The sequence below is a fragment of the Centrocercus urophasianus genome, unplaced genomic scaffold (genome assembly GCF_019232065.1).
Source record: "Centrocercus urophasianus isolate 14NV4802_14NV808 unplaced genomic scaffold, USGS_Curo_1.0 seq_23, whole genome shotgun sequence".
NCBI classification, from domain to species: Eukaryota; Metazoa; Chordata; class Aves; order Galliformes; family Phasianidae; genus Centrocercus; species Centrocercus urophasianus.
In genome coordinates this window covers 17,096,461-17,113,013 of record NW_024884789.1, presented here as the reverse complement: position 1 = coordinate 17,113,013, position 16,553 = coordinate 17,096,461, and the positions used below count along the sequence as shown (strand labels likewise).

General features: G+C 52.3%; 1 long non-coding RNA gene across 2 annotated transcripts in view; it reads right to left on the bottom strand.

Moving 5' to 3' along the window:
- LOC122163407 overlaps window positions 1-16,553 on the bottom strand; it is a 67,526-nt gene that overhangs the window by 4,904 nt on the left and 46,069 nt on the right. The gene's annotated exons all lie outside the window — the stretch shown is intronic.

Below are 16,553 nucleotides of genomic sequence, written 5' to 3'. Positions count from 1 at the left end.
TGCCTCAAGCAGCTGATCAGCCTGCTTGCTGTCCCTCAGCTCCCAGCCCAGCCATAATCACTGAAGGTGTCTCGGTCTCCAGCTCATCCCTCCCACAGGTGCATGTGCTCTGCTGCTCCCAGGCACTGAAGCAGGCAGGCAGCCCCATGCAGATGTGGGCGCTGCTGGTTTGAGCGCTGCCATTCAGTGGTCCTCCAGCTCAGGTTTTCCCTGGGGGAGCAGCAGGGGAAAGCAAGCACTGAGCACAGTAAATATTTTGGAAGAAAAACAGTTGTTTGCAACATTTCTTATCCACTTGCCTCCAGGATATTACAGAAGTTGTTTCCCTATGCAGCACTAGTGCACTCATCCCATCTCACCCCATCCCACCCTAATCCCACCCCACCCTATAGCATCCTATAGCATCCCATAGCATCCCACTCTACCACCTCCCATCCCATCCCATCAAACCCACCCCACTCACCCCATCCCATCCCATTCCATCCCATTTTTTTCCTGCAGGAGAGGGAGCACAGAGCAGAGCCTCTGACATTCCCTGTGCCCCATCTCCCTGCTGCAGCAACAATCCTCCGCCAGCTGTTGTCTGCGCCTGAAGTTTTGTCACTTATTAATGGTATTTAATAACAACCTGACACTCAGCCCTGCGTTTCACTCAGCCCTGTGACAGTGCCTCATGTCCCCAGCCATTTGTGGAGGAGCCCTGCAGAAAAGCCTCCCTGGCTCCTGCTCCCTCCGAGCCTGGCCTGGCATGCAGCACATCTCTTGGACTCAGCACTGGTATTTTGCTGAGCCCAACATGGAAGCAGAGCACCCTCCTCCCCTCAGCCCACTCCTGCTGTCATTGCTTTGCTGAGAGCACTGTCAGACAAAGTGTGGAAGAACATGTTCTCAGCATGGGCACAGACAGCAAAGGCCCTCAGGGACACTGACCATGACACTGTAACCCCTGCCCTCATGGGGTTTTTCCTAGTCTGGCACTAACAACTCCACATCCAGGCTCAGCTTCTTCTCGCTAGCCCAAAGTGGTGAGAGATCGTGTGCCCAGCACCCACAGGAGGTTCCCTTACTTTATCCAAGGACATAAGCTTGGGGAAGACGAAGAACTCCACCCTTCCTTGCATCTGGGTTTCAGGCTGGGGAAGGTCTGCATCCTGGAAGGGCCACACTGAGTCACCCGGGCATGGCCCCAGCAGAGGGAAGGCTGAGGCAAGTACTGCATAACTCTAATAGCCCTCCTGCACCATCCTACCAGCCTCAGGCAAACGGAGGTGAGAGAGTTTCTGAGCCACGCTGTCTCTGCAGCATTTTCTGATTAGTCCTTAACAAACCTTTCTTCCTTGAAGTCATTTGATTGCATTTTTTAATCTACTTACGCCCCTGGCCTGCAGCAGCAGCAGTAGCAGTGCGTGCCACCCTCAACGTCTGCACAGTGTTTGCTTTATATCAGCCACCCAGCCCCGTTTCTCAGATTCATCCCTGCATGGCTGCACCAGAGCCCCATGGAGGGCTTTGCGAGCAGCTCAGCCCTACACCCTGTCCAGCAGTGGGGCCGTTCTCCTTCTTGGTGCTGCAGGGAGAGCTGAAGAGCAGCGTGTCTCCAGGTCCATGCACCCAGAGCTGTCAGAGCGTCCATGCTGTCAGAACCTGAGCAATAGCCACCAAAGCATCTCCTAAGGAGCAGGAGTGTGGTGAGGAAGAAGAGACACGTGAGGTCACCTCAGATGAACAAACTGCCCTGCCTGGTGACCTGCACCTAGGAGGATCTGGCACTGGTGCCTTCGAAGGGGACAGATGGCTGTTCTGAAAGAACAGAGGGGGTGTAGATCTGTGCACAACCAGGAGATTCCTCCTGGCACGAGGCCCTCACAGATGGATGCTCCAGGAAGCAAGCAGATACAGATTTATCCTGCAGCACAAGCACGGCTTTCTTTTCTTCAAACACACACCTAATCATTTTGAAGATCTCTGCTTCAGAACTATCTTTTTGATAAAACTAATCACAGGCTTAAATTACAGATAAATACCCGATATTAAGAGAACAGTCTGAGAAGGAGGAAAGGGGTAGTTTAACCATGCTCATTTTCCTTGCTTTTCTATAGCACACATCTCGGGCTATTTAACCGTAGAGCTCAGTAAGCTTCATTTTGACAACTCTCCTTTCTTCACAACGTGGCTTCCACCAATGTTTCCCCGGTTCCTTTACCCACTGTGCTTCTGTTGGCTGTATTACTGCAGCAGTCGCTGTATCTCCAGCCCAGAGTGGGAAGTGGGCAGGCAAAGAGCTGCATCAGCACACACAAAGGAAAAAACCCATTGCTGAATAGGCTGGACCCAAAGGCTGGCTGCTCAGCCTGCAGGAGAGCTTCGGCTCTGGGTGCCTTCAGCTCCTGCACGATCCAGGCTCACAAACGCACGCTGCCTTCCTCTGCTCTGTAGGGGAACAATGGCTTTGATCAACAGAAGATTGCTGAGTTAATTGTAATGATATTCTAATAAAGCTGGGGAGATTAATTACGGCTCTTTATCAGAGCTGGCCCTTCGCCAAGGGTTCGCAAAATTGTTTTCCTCTGTTTCCTGTCATTTGAATTTAGGAGAAGAAAGAAGGAAGGTGGGTGCCTTTTTTTCTCCAGCAATCAGGATGGTGGCCTTGTGCCCCAGTCACGCTCACAGCTCAGTGCATTCGAGCAGGGGAACGGGGAGGGGGGAGAGTGCAGCAAGAAAGCAAATGGAGAGCGACAGAGCAAACCAATTAGCCATGATGCAGCACAATTACACTCCCAGTCAATAAGTGGCTTGGTGCAGAGAAGTACAAAGGAAGGCGGTGACAGCACACGGAGCAGACATCACTCCACGTGGGGCACATGGCACCTCTCCAGGACTGGGGGGGCAAAACACATTTAGTGCTCCCCCAGAAGGGCTCACAGCAGTGGCACCAACACTGAGCAGGATGAAGGAAGCTCTTTCCAGAAAAGCTTTGCAGCCTTGCTTGTCACTCCGCCGCACAAAGCAGGTGTCCAGAGACAGCCAGAGCCCTGCTAAGTGGCCTTGGGGCGCGTGAGGCTCAGACCTTCCTGTTTTCCTTGACAAATTGCTGTTCCTTTCAGGGAAGATTTAGCAGTGCCCAGGCAGGTGAGAGACAGAGCTGCAGAGGGATGATCCAGGCTGAGGACAGCAGATAACCAGGCAGAGCTGCCAGCTCACTCCCCAGGGAGAGGAGGAGATGAGGCCCTTCCTGCAGCGGGTGTACATGGGGTGTGCTGAGGAGAGAGACAGTCTGGGAAGGAAATGTGCTCCTCATCCAGCAGAAAGAAAGATGAGGATTGAAACAATGTCACTCACTTTCAAGCAGCATTGGAATACTTCCTGTAGACGGTCAGGGCTTGCTGCTGTGAGGACAAATGCCACCATCTCATCCACAGCCTCCAGCTTGCCAAGACACACAGCTGCTCCAGGTGTATTTTCCTGAATGGCTCTGGGAAGATGACACATTGCTGCCGCTCAGGAAGCACGAAGGCAGGGTGGGAGTCTAGATTCAACTGCGTGTTATTATTCCTGTCAAACAGAACATCCCCCTACACACACACAGCCCAAAATAGCTGCTTCCAGCTTGCTCTCCATCTCCTGTGCTCTTCCCAAGTCTAACCAAAAGGCACAAGGCTGCGTGACTTTGGACATGGGCAGAACAGCCCTTTGGCAGCAGCCTCAGCAGAAAGGGTGCTGTGACACCGTTGTTGTGCTAAGGGAAAGAAGCTCTGGTGCCACTCCATGCAGAGGTTTGTGCATCAGAGACATCCCTGTGCAGGAGCAGCCCTGTGTGGCCCCGCTTTCCTCGCAGCAGAGGAGCTGGCACGCAGCACGGTGCTTTCTGCTGACCCCTTCCACTGCCAAGTACAAGGCATAACATTCATCTCTGGTTGTTGAAACACAGCCTGAGCTGGGTGGCACACAGCCACGCTGCTGTCTACCATGAAAGTGCCGCGGGCCAAGTTTGGCCAGGGTGTGAATGAAAGGGAGAGGATGCATACAGAGCACCCAGATGCATTCGTATGGGCTCAACACTTCATAGAGGCATGGAATACCCTGAGTTAGAAGGGACTCATAAGGGCCATCGAGACCAACCAAAAATTAGACCAGAATTTGCCATCAGCATTCAGGGAGCACCAACCTCTGCATATAGTGTGGCCACCTGCTGCCTTTCCAAAGCACCAGAGGTACACTGCTCCTGCTGAAGGACCAGACCAGGACCGCAACATCCACAGGGTGTGAAAACAGAGAGCAAAACAGGGTAAAAATAGGGTCTGTGTTTGTTCCATCACTCTGGTAACAATGTTCATTAGGGTTTTCAATGACCCATCAAACTATCTAGCATCCTAAATGTTTGCTGCAACTAGGAGGAAAAAATGCTGATCAAAACACTTTTCTCCTGGAGTATGACAGAAACTATTATTCATTTACGCTTTTGTAAAGACTATCGAGTTTGGCAAAATGTTGTTTCAGGGGTAAAATAACTGGGGAAAAAAAAAATGTTTCCAAACCATTTGAAAGCCCTGCAGTTTTCAGAAAGGGAAACGCTGATTTTCCCATGTCAGAACAAATTCTTAAACCGTAAACACAAACAGAACTAAAGAAGGAAGGGAGCATCTACCAAGAAGGCCCACACTGGGAAGCAAAGTGCTGCACCCACCGCAGGAAGATGAGCCCTTCCAGAAGGATTCTCTTGGCCAAAAGTGATCTCCGGACCTTCAGGTGCTCCTTAGGAAGGACGGGTGCTTCCAGCAGCCTGTGCCCATGCCTGTTCCGGGTCGCAGGGCTGCCAGCACCCCCAGCACCAGATCCCATAAATAAAAGCCTCGCAGCCGGCTCTTGTGTTCATTTCACAGGCGGCTGCTCCGCTGACAGGTTTCGCACGCCGCTACCGTGTCTTGTCAGCTTTATACGCTCAGGCCAACGCCGGCTCACCAGCTCCGATGTATATACATAAAAATAAATGGCTCAGAAACCCCAATAAAGTGACAGATAACATAATGGGAGCTGGCTTCAGAAAATAAGCTTGTTTATGGAACCTCTGTGCCTCCAAACCTGATTTATGCTGCGCGGGCTCCCTGTGAGGGTTCGGGAGGAGGGCTTGCTCCTGCTCACTCCCACGGGTGCAGGGACAGCTGCTGGCTAAGAGCTGCCTTAGGGCTGTGCCCTCAGCCTTCCCACAGCACTGGGCTGATGCTGCCTTCCTCCAGCCACCCCAGACTCAGGGAAGGCTCTCTCCACACCAAGGCCTCCTCGTGCCCCTCCTTAGGTTTTCTGCCTGCAAGCTGCAGGGAGCCGTAAAGAGCTGAGAGGCTGGAGCAGGCAGCAGAGGACATAAAGCAAACCAGACAGTGTCTACATGATGGCTTCAAAGAGGAGAGCTCCTGATGGCATGAGCAGGTTCTTCTCGCAGCCCCTTTGCTCTGGGCTGCAGATGGTCCTTATTCAATCTCTTGCTAGAAGGGCTTCCTTGCAAACAGGGATAATCCTTCATTTGATGTTGGCTCCCTTGGATATTGCTGTTCACAGCAAGCATTGCAATTTGTGTTTATTTTTGCCAAGCCATGTTTATTCTTGAGCCGCTTTGATTGTTACAGCGAAGGCTGGGATGGCTCTTTCAGTCAAAGCGTCTGTTTCCAGGGGGCTAATAATGAGAGACTGTCAATCTGGAGACACAAGGGAAAAAATCGCAGCATCTCCTCTCGTGGCAAACAATCAGCTGCTGCCAGACCTCACGCTTCGTCCGTCTTAATCTCTGATGTGCGTCCTGGAGGTCCTCAGCTCCATCTCGAGTGGACGTGCCAGCGGGATGTCTGCCCCAGCACCTCTTCTGCAGAGCACAGAGGCTCTCAGGGGAAGGCTGATGCCTGCAGGGTGTGTGTGCTGCAAGATGCTGGTGTTCAGACCTAGCCATGCACAGCAGACCCCACGTGGGCCTGCTAGAACAACCGTGCAGGGGCTGGGCACACCAGGGCTCCCAGCCCCCGTTCCCATCTCCAGGCTGTAGTCCCATGAAGATGTTATCCAACCTTGCCTTGTGCTGCCATGTGTCTGGGGCTCAGCTCTAAGGAGAGCTGTGGGGGAGGTTTTCTCTCAAATTAAATAATTAAAATGTTTTTCCCCTTCTAAATAATTCCAATTTTTTTCCCCCCAGCAGACCAGTGGCAATAAATATTTAATACATTCCTTGCTTCACTGCATCCAGCGCATTGCCATTTTAGAAATCATTTCATTGTCTGTGTTTTCCTTCTTTTAATTACAGTCACCCGGCACCAAACACTTCCATAACACCCGATGATGAGGGCAGACGGCCGGCCGTGCTGCTGCAGGTCACATTGATGCACAGAGGCACCAGGCTGACACCCAGCCTGCACATACACTTGTTTCCCTCTGCAATCAGCTCCTTTGGTCATCGTGGGCCACGAGATGCCTGCAGAAGGGGAGCTGGCTCCCACCAAGGCCCACCCTGCAGCATCCTTAGTGGCAAGGCCAGCAGCAAGAGCCTGAGCCCCATGGCAGGGCAGGGCAAGCGTGTGCTGAGAGCTCTGCACTCTGTGACTGAAGGACTTCCTGATTCAGGCATCCTATCCATCGTTTAAAAGCCCTCTATGGATTTTTCTTTTTTCTTCTTCCAGGATTTTCTCTAATTACAAGGATAGCCCCATTGCCTCTTAACTGTTCTATGCCCTGACTTCCAGCACAGCAGTACCAATGCTCTCAGTGCCTGCAGGCAGAGCTGGGAACACAGGGCAGCCAGTGAGTGCCCCGTGCTGCTGGCAGCAGTGGGAAAGCTCCAGCTCCACGCTGCCCAGCAGGTCCTGCAGCTCCCAGCAAGCTCACACCCACCACGGGCTGGCAGAGAGAGGGTTACCATCTCCTGGAGCCGCCACCGCAGCCAGCCTGGTGAATTAGCAAAAATGAATAGAAATACTGCATGAGGCTAATAAGATCTGAGGGGAGCTCCTCAGACAAGCTGATTTCCAAATTGGACTGACTTTAACCTCACATAAATAAAAATGAATGCTGATAAAATATGGTGGAAAAATCCATAAGGGCAGATGAAGGCACTGATGCGTTTTTATCTCCCTCCTGCACCTGCAGTAGGGTCCAGGGTCCACGTGCTTCCCCAGGGCCCCAGGGCCCTGGCCGTTCTCCAGCTTAGCCCAGGTGGCACAGCAGGACTGCAATGGCAAGAGATGTCCTGGTGTGTCCCTCAGACCCCAGCAAGGCTCAGGGCTGCCCGAGCAGAACAGGCCCAGGTGGAAAGGCTGCCTTCACCCTCAGCTCCAGGTATGCTGGAGTGCACGTGCAAGGGCAGAGGTTCTCACTGGTACCATGTTGTACAAAGCCTGTGCACAGCTGTGTGAGAAGGATGCTTTCTGGTACCCAGACACATCCACACACGGAGTGCCAAATTCAGCTCCAATTCACACCTGCTCCCATGAAACAGGACTGTGGGATGGCCACACATGCCTAGAGCTGGCAGGCATCACCAGCATTAGGCAACTGCTGCTAGAAAGCCCTGCCACAACCAGACACAACCCAAGGAGGCTGTGGATGCCCCATCCCTGCAGGCATTCAAGGCCAGGCTGGATGTGGCTCTGGGCAGCCTGGTCTGCTGGTTGGCGACCTGCATACAGCAGGGGGTTGAAAATAGATGAGCATCGTGGTCCTTTTCAACCCAGGCCATTCTATGATTCTATGAAGAACTCCAGGCTTAGCAGAAGCTGGGAAGGAGCAGGAGGAGGAAGCAGGGATGCCTGGCAGACAGGCGGTTCACACAGCTGCGTTTGAGCCATCATCACCAACAGGACAGGTGTCAGCAGCGAAGGAGGAGGGCAGGGTGTGAACAGGACGGACACTGCTAGCAAGGTGTGAAGGAGGACAGAACTTCTCACAGGGCGTTTCTAGGAGCTCCTCCCCTAGCGTGAGGCCCTGGGGCAGAAGCAGAGCTGCATGCTCCAGTGGGTGACTGACAGCGAGGAACCGCGCGCGGAGGGATGGCGAGGTTAACAGGAGGGGAAGCTGTGAAGGGCCTGAGAGTGAGACAGGTAACTGCTGTTTGCCAGCAGGAACCAGCAGCAGCGAGGAAAGCACGGGTGACACGGGAGAAATGACAGGCAAGGAAAATGAGCCTCGCAGCAGAGCTCTGAACAAGCAGAAGTGGGAGAAGATTGCATTTGTCAAAGCCAAAGAAAAGGATGTTACAGGAACTGAGCCGTGAGACGATGACACTCCAGAGGAGTCTGAGCAGTCCCTTAGCAACCTGGCACACAGGGACGGCAGCATTCGCATGTGATGGAGCCCAAATGTTTATGGGGCAGCAGATTTGTAAGTGAAGGGAAACAGCTGTTTGAGACAGGGATAAATTTGAGCCTGAGGTGAGCAAAGCCTAGGGTGAGAGGCAGTGGCCTCAAGCGGTGATGGGGAGTTTCAGGTGGGATGTTAGGAAACTTTTCAGACAGAGAGGGGATGCAGTGGCACGTCTGCCCAGAGAGGTGCTGGAATCACCATCCCTGGAGGTGCTGAAGAACCGTGGAGATGTGGCACTGAGGGACGTGGGCAGTGGGCACGGTGGGACGGGTTGCACTAGATGATCTTAGAGGGCTTTTTCAACCTTCAAGATGCTATGATTCAAAGAGGAATGGGTCCAGGGAGCGGGGCAAGCAGCTGATACCGTGTGCCATGTGCTCCTACCAAATAAGACGGTGCACAGTACTGAATCCATACAAAAGACAGCTTTTTGACCTAATTCGGGAGTAAAAGGAATCAACAAACCCAGACCTGGGCACCAAATCTCCAAGGCTTTTGCAGTTTTTTTTTTCAGGCTCAGAGCAAGTTTCTACGAGAGAGGACTTCTCACACCATCCCCTCACTTCTCTCACTGCCCATTGATCTCAGCACTGAAATGTCATCTGCCATTTTCAGGAGGTGCTTTGAGCTGCTTTCAGCCCAGAGCAGTGAATCCAGATTGAATGTGGTAAGCATGGGGAGCAGAAGATTGCAAGCAGGAACAAACTGCACACAACACACATGGCCCCTCCAGCCTCAAAGAGCTCACAGCCTGGAGTCCAGACCTTGCGAAGGTCTCGTGAGCTTTACTGGTGGAGCCCTATTGAACTTGACAGCATGTGAAATTGAGCCCACACGTTGAGCCATGCAGGAGGAGGGCTCTGTGCAAAAGGCAGCACGAGGACCCAGCGTGAACTCACTCACCTCCCCGGAGCTTTGCCCCATTGGAACAGAACCAGCATGATGCAAAAGCCCGCAGGCAGAATCTCCTCACAGGTACCATGATGGCTATACTTGAATCAGAGGATGAGGATAAAGGAAGAAGCTTCTGTCCCTGAACATCAGGCTGTTGCTGTGTGTTTGGGCTGCATGCTACCCGCACGCTGCAGGGCTGGGATGTGCAGAAGGGCCCCCAGGGCTTCCCAGCAGCTCCAGCACAGACAGGCAGCCAGATGTCCAGGGCAGAGCAGGACTAAGGTGAGAGAAATTGCTCATACAAGAGACTTCCAACCCCCCTCCCCTCCCAGTGCAGGTTTCATATCAACTCAGAGACACACAGGTCAAAGTCAGATTAATTTCAGGGAGGAGAAAAAAAAAAAAAAAAAAAGTGAAAATGAGTATTTCTGACCTGTGTTTTTTTTCCCCCTTCTTTTCACTCAGGAAGTGAGCAGGCATGCACAAACAAGAAGCAAAATGAATTGACCCCAACCAAATGAAATAGATTTTCACGGTTTGTTTCTTCCTCAGGGTGTGTGTGAGGGGAAAGGGATCACTGTCAGACTCCCAGAGATATTTTTTAGCTGTTCTACTTCATACACCCCATTGAAAAACTCAATTACACCAAGCCCTAATTGCAACTTTCAGGTATCTCTTCTTTCCCTCGCATAGGAAAGCAGCCATTGCTGCTTTCCTATTGCTTTCTTGAGGGAAGGGGCTGCCCACACCCAGACACCATCCCACACAGATTCCCTATAGCACAACACCTTGGGGAAAGGGTTGTTACAGATGGTGTGCAACTCCATGCATGTGTACAGAAACCGTGCAGGGTGGAAGGAAGAGCAAGAAATAATGAATCCCCCAGCACTCACTAAGTCCAAACAAATAGACTGGAGTGGGAGCCTGATTTGCATTAGTTTGATTGAAGATGTAATTTGCTGCTGAATAAATGTGGTTGCATCCAAATCAAACCTTTAGTCCCTCAGACATTATAACTCTTTCCTTCCTTCCCTGAGGGTTCGCCAACCTTTAAGGCTGACCGAGGATGATGTATTACAAGAAGGAACGGCCTTAAGAGAAGGGCAAGTTTGGAATAGATATAAGGAAAGACTTCTCACAAGGAAGAAAGGGATCTGAAGCACTCTCCCTGGGAAGGACCCCCGGAACCGACCACGTCTGTGTCCCTGTGCATGAGCTGTGCCCCAGCACAGCTGCAGCTTCCCACCGCGGAGCAGCCCTGGGAGCGACATGCTCACAGCCTCAATTTATGGGAGGGAAATCCATCACGAGGCATGAAAGCCTTTCATCCAGGGCAATTTGCTGCAGGACTTATAACCCGAAGTGCTGGGAGCCAAGAGGCAGGCAGGATTGGCGAGGAGGAGAGCTGCCTGCCTGCACGAGAGGGAGGAGAGCTCCTTGACAGAGGTCTGTCGGGCAGAGGAGGCAATGGCCCCTCCTGGTTGTGATGGAGGGAAGGGGCAGAGCAGGCAGGCATCCCTGGTGCCATTTGTAACCCGGAGCAATCACTCAGAAGTAGGGACCGCAGCGTAAGGGAGAGCTGAGGCCAGAGGAAGGGAGAAAGGGAGAGATTGATTATCCCATAAATCAATGGCCGAGCACTGATTACAAAATAAACCACCAGGGCAAAGGTCAAGTGCTGTGTTATATCACCCAACCCGTCAGATTTATTCCCCGTTCGGGCGGTCGGTTCCCCCCGCCATCTATCACGGGGAGCTCAGGCACGTTCTGCCAGACACGGCCAGGCCCAGCCTGCAGGCAGCAGCATGAGGCTGAGATCCAGCAGACACAGCCAGGCAGGGCTGACATCTACCCTGTAGGGCCCACATGTCCCCCAAGGACCCCGACTTCAGGTTGGCCCTGGGTGCTTGTGTCATTTGGTGCTGGGCTCCAGGCGGTGCTGATCCCCCCGAGAGGACTGGCAGCTTCCCAGCAGGACCCCAGGGTTTGCTGCAAGCCACTCCTGCATCAGCAGAGCCCTCCGTGCCCGCTTCAGTGCCCTGAGCTCTGCAGCCATACAGGGAGAGCTGTGCAGACCATCTCGTGGCACTCCACTGGAATTCAGCCTACAAAACTTCATTTTTTCCTCTCTTCTCATTCTAACTTTAGATTTTAAACACAGGCAGCAATGAGATGAATTCCTAGCAGCACTGTTCATCTGTTTCCCAGAAGCTGCTTGTCACTGACCGTGAAGAGCTTTTCAGTCTGGATCCCAAAATATAAAACCCCTAAAATGGGCATTTTTCAGTCCCTCCCATTAATTAACAGAGAACAACGCCGGAGCCTCAGGATGTGTTCGCTAACAGCCTGGGGGCAGCAGGGACATGGCAGGAGAAGAGGGGCTGCCATGGGCAGTGCCCCCTCAGCCAGCACCCACTGCTATGGGGCACAGCACCACGTGGGGCTGTGGATGATGGGTGCCCCATTGGCACAGACCGCTGTTCCGCACCCCTGCAGGATGGCACTCGTGCCAAAATGGTTGCTGTGCTTGGCACCAGCTTGGGAGTTTGTTTTTCTTTCCAGGAGCAGGGAACATTTTGACTCCTATTTTAGCCTGTGTGGCAGCAGGGAGGGGAGGCTGCAGCACATGGTCCAGCCTATCCCACGTGAGCCTCAGGATCACCACCATGCCAAGAGCACCGGCTCCAACAGGGTACCATGTCTGGGACAACACTGTGACCCAGTCCGATCAGAAAAGCACGAGGAACCACAGCTATTCCATGGGTCTCTGCTCCCAGAGGGATGCAGCAAACCCTCAGGAAGTGCACACAGAAGCATCTCCACCTGCGGCTGTACAGGTCTCAGGAGTTCCTTTTCCCATTGTATAGAGTGGCTCCTCAGAGCACAGTGCTCATCTCCAAGCTGGTGCTGCTCTCCCCATCACTGCCCTGACCTTGATGGGAAGGGGGTGAAGGCAGCCACCCTCACCCCCGCCACCTCTCTACAAACAGGGTGACAACACGTTATTCCAGGCACCAACTGCCTTGCTCCTGGAGGCTTCTGCGAATCCCTTGGAGTCAGCAGTAAATCACTTTTAAGGCCCGGCATGTCCGCTCACCTCCCTCAGGGCTCTGGCCTGCACAGACATCCATCACTTCTATCGGTTGGCCCCGCTCCACACTCCTGATAGAGGTAATGAGCCGAGGTCGATAAGAGGCAGCTACCTGTCCTGGCCCTCCCCTCACTCCTCCTGCAGGTTTGGATGTTGACATTTATTCTGGAAGAGGGAAAATGGAGAGGAACCTCACCAGCTCCTGCAAATGTCAGGACAGGAATGAGATCTTAGCAAACTGTAATATGCTATGCAAATCCTCAGAGGGTGACCATGTGTTGCCAGGGCTCTTTATTCCCCTCCATGGTAATCAAACAGACAAGGATTAAAGAGTAGAGCAGCCACATAACTGCTGGTCCCTCTGCTTTACCATCACCGTGTGGAGACTGTATCTGAACATACGGCCCCAGGGCTCTGTAACAGAGAAACCTTCAGGGTTAGAGGAAGGTTTTGACAGAGCAGAAGAAAAAAGTACGAGCAGAGGAGGGCGTTCTCCTAAAGGTGTCAGAGCTTCGCCTGCATCTCCAAAGGTGCACCTCCATCCTTGCGCTGGTGTATGTGCCATGGGCTGTGGCTGTGCACGAGGCACGTGTGCATGCTGCCAGCAGTGAACAGCCCTGCGTGTCTGAAAGCAACAGTGCTGCTTGGAGATGGGATGGGGAGGGACTGTGTGGCACCCAGGCGTGGAGCTCTGTCTCTTTTCTACAACGATGTGCTTACTTAGCTTTTTCCTTCACCTTTTTCCCCCGCATCAGGAAAGCTCCATCACTTTCCTCCCCTGTAATGATGTTGACCTGATTAAAATTTTTATTGGATTCTACAAAATAATTTCATACATACTGTTCCCTGGAGCCCTGCAGGGTGGAAAGAAGGTTGGGAAGAGAGAAAAGGAGAAGAGAGTATATTAAGAATGAGGTGGAGAAGGAAAATATTTTATTTTACTCTGAAATGATTTTTCCTGGATGAATAATAGATTAGAGAGCTCTCTTCTTTAAACAGCACTCTTACAAGTGCCCCTGAAACATGCAGGCATGAAAAAGTCACCATTTGAGCATTTGGGGCCTCCTTCAGCTGAAGGCAGGCACGGCCAGCAGGCTGAGATGGGCAGCCATGCACCGCAGCCCCAGCCTGCTGTCCCTGTCCTAGCTGTGAGCAGCAGGATGAGCCCAGCATGCCATGGGATTGCTCACAGACCAGCCTGAGCCTCAGGGATGTTTGAGGCAAATAAAAACATGTGACAAAAGGCGTGGAAGTTGTGATTGCTTTGTGATTTTGGCATTTTTCAGCTGCTTTCCTTGCTACCTATAGGAAAAGTCCCAATGCCTATGTTGCAAGCATAAAAAGCCCTCTGCTGCTTTGTTCTGCTCCCTAGAAAGGAGTCAGGTCTTGGGCAGTGTGAGGAATGGTGCGGGCACGATTTAGTTACCCAATACCATTTTCATGTATTTAAATCAGATGACAACCCTTTGGCCCATGGACTAACTGCTTCCTTTCTCATGAGACACAGCCACCTGAGACGGGCAGCTTTATACCCCAGTCCACAGCACAACAAATAACCTTTCAGGGAGCTCAACATTTGCTTTAGATGTCCTTTCCAGAGCACCCCCACAGGGCTGGCTTGTTTTGAAACGTAGTTTCCCCGGTGGATGTTTATGAAATACATTTTAGTGCTGTGCGGATGCCTCAGCAGATCACCTCCCCCTTTCACAGGGGCAGTAAGTCTGCAAACCAAACCTGGTGCTGGCTGAATTTTGGGTGGGAGCAGGTGGGATCAGGTGAAACCAAGGTGAGGAATAAGGGACATCTCTCAGTGGGCACCACTCATGGCTAGCAGCTGAGATTACCTGTAAGCTGTGTGCTCCAGAGGTCATTCTCAAGGTCACACTGCTAGAAGTATTAAGGTTGTCTGGCTAACCTTCAATGTATGTTTTGGAATGAGCCTGGGGGGTGAGGGCTGACATCTTGCCAGCACCGTGTTCTCTAACGATTGCTGTTTGACATTTCTCCACAGGTTCTCCTTTTCTTCCTAAGGCAGGCATTCTGATGGGCTCCAGATCAGAGCTGCTGCTCTGGGAGGGGCCTGCAGCCCCCCCACAGGTTCCCCAAATTGTGCATTTCTCCTGCTTGCCCACTGGGACAGCACTGCTGTTTTATGTGGCATTCTCTACATGACTCTTTTGTTACAGAATGAATTCATAAGTGGCAGCGTTGTCCCCCAAAACACAGAACCCTACCATCCCACAGTTAAGACTTTAGGATGCTCTGGCCCATCCTTCCTCCTCCTTCCACCTCCCTCTGCAGTACTCAGGCATCCTTCCCTGGGATTTCAAGCTTAATGCACCATTCATCACACCTTCACCTCACCTTTCCATGCTCTGTCCTGTGCAGGCTGCTCCCAAACCAGAGCAGGGATCTGGAGCACACAAAGAGTCTTGCAACAGAAAGGGATCTGCAGTGTAGCAAGCAGCTAACGAATGCTACAGCAGTAAAAGCCCAAGTTCTTGATAGAAATGACTTACAGCATTAAGTTGTGCCCACAGCCCGAGAAATGGAAGGCACCTGCAGCCAGCTACATTGTCCCACACTCAGAGCAAAATGGGCATTTCTTTGACTTTTATTTCTACACTTAAGACAGCAATAAAGAAGAGAAGAGTGAATACAAGGCCTCCCCAAGAGGCTAAGCACAGCAATTCACTGTGCCGCCAAACTGGAGCTCAACACAACATGGCAGCTGCTGCCACAGCCAGCAATGCCAGCTCTGCACACAAAGAGGCAGCAGCTCCTGCGGCTGCACAGCTGCCTCCATCCCCATCTCCATCCCACTCAGCATCTCAGGAGGTGGACAAGAAATTAGGCACATTTATTTCTCACTGTGATGGGCAATAAAACAACCGACAGGCTCTAACAAAGCCTGCATCTTCCTGGAACTCCCAGCCCCACTTCTCACATGTGAGCGTCTCTGCAGGGATGTTAAGAACTGATGACCTGTGCCCAACCAGGATGCCAGTTCCCACCAGCCCTGCTGCCATCAGCCATCTCTCACGAGGAGGCTTTTGGCAGGAGGCAGGAGGCTGCAGTTGCACCGCGTGCCCTCACCACAAGGCACGTGCCAGCATTCACCAAGCAGCGTGGCACTAACTGGGACCTCAGCACAAGGGAGGCTGGTGCTGTCACCACCTTGCCCTGGGTAATGAGGGCTTTAATCTCCAGTTTGTCAACCCAGCACCTTGCCAGAGCAAGGACTCGTGTTTATCAAACCCAGCCTGGCAGCAGGGAGGGAGAACATCTGGCACAGCCTCCCTCTTCCCATCAGACACGTGCTCACCATTTTTTGTGGTTTCAACAGCTCTGCAGCTCCAGTCCTTATAATTACAATGAAAAACCTCACAGTCAACCACGGCACCTTGCAGCCAAGATACCGATGTGTTTCCAAATAAAAGCTTCATGGCAAAAATCCTACATTTTTGTGGAGTCTCTGCTTTATTCCCATCCTCCTTAGCACCATTGTATTCACATGGTCTTCAATTATTTACAAGCACACAAAACACTCCAGCCCACTTTCTCCACTAGTATGAATCAGTGAGGTGCCAAACTAAATCAACAGAGTTACAAAGATTTGCTGTGGAGAAGAATCTGGCCTGCTCTCTCTGAAGACTCTCCTTCCCTCCACAGTACGCATGCAAAAGGAGAGGATAAAAACAGCTTTCTTCATTCCCTGAGTTTGCCAGCCACACGCCAGCATGCTAATGCCCACAGAGACCTGCTCCTCACTGCTGACCTACTTTCCATCCGTGTGCCTGCAACGCACTTCTTGTCTTCCCCAGCAGCCCTGCTGCTCAGAGCAGCCATCCCCGCCGTGCCCAAAGCCCCGCAGCAGCACCGGGTGCCACCCCCATGGTCAGGTCCCTGGGTCCTAAGGTAACAGCCACTGGCTTCAGCAACGGAAGAGGCCCCTGGTTACTCAGCCAGCCCTTGGAATTGATACAGCAGCATCTCCAGTCTGTTTCCCTCAAGGCTTTCCTCTTTGTTTTCATTTGACAGCAGTTGCAGACAGCACGGCCTCCTCCTGCCACAGCCCATCCACTGCAGCTTGCCACCGCCCGCCATTTTGATTCACCTTGGCCAACAGGATCCCCACTGCACGGATCACAAATCAAAGCCCAATGCAGTGCAATGGGTGTGGGGTGCTCCTCTAAAGCTGTAGGACAATCCTCAGTCAACCAGTGCCTTT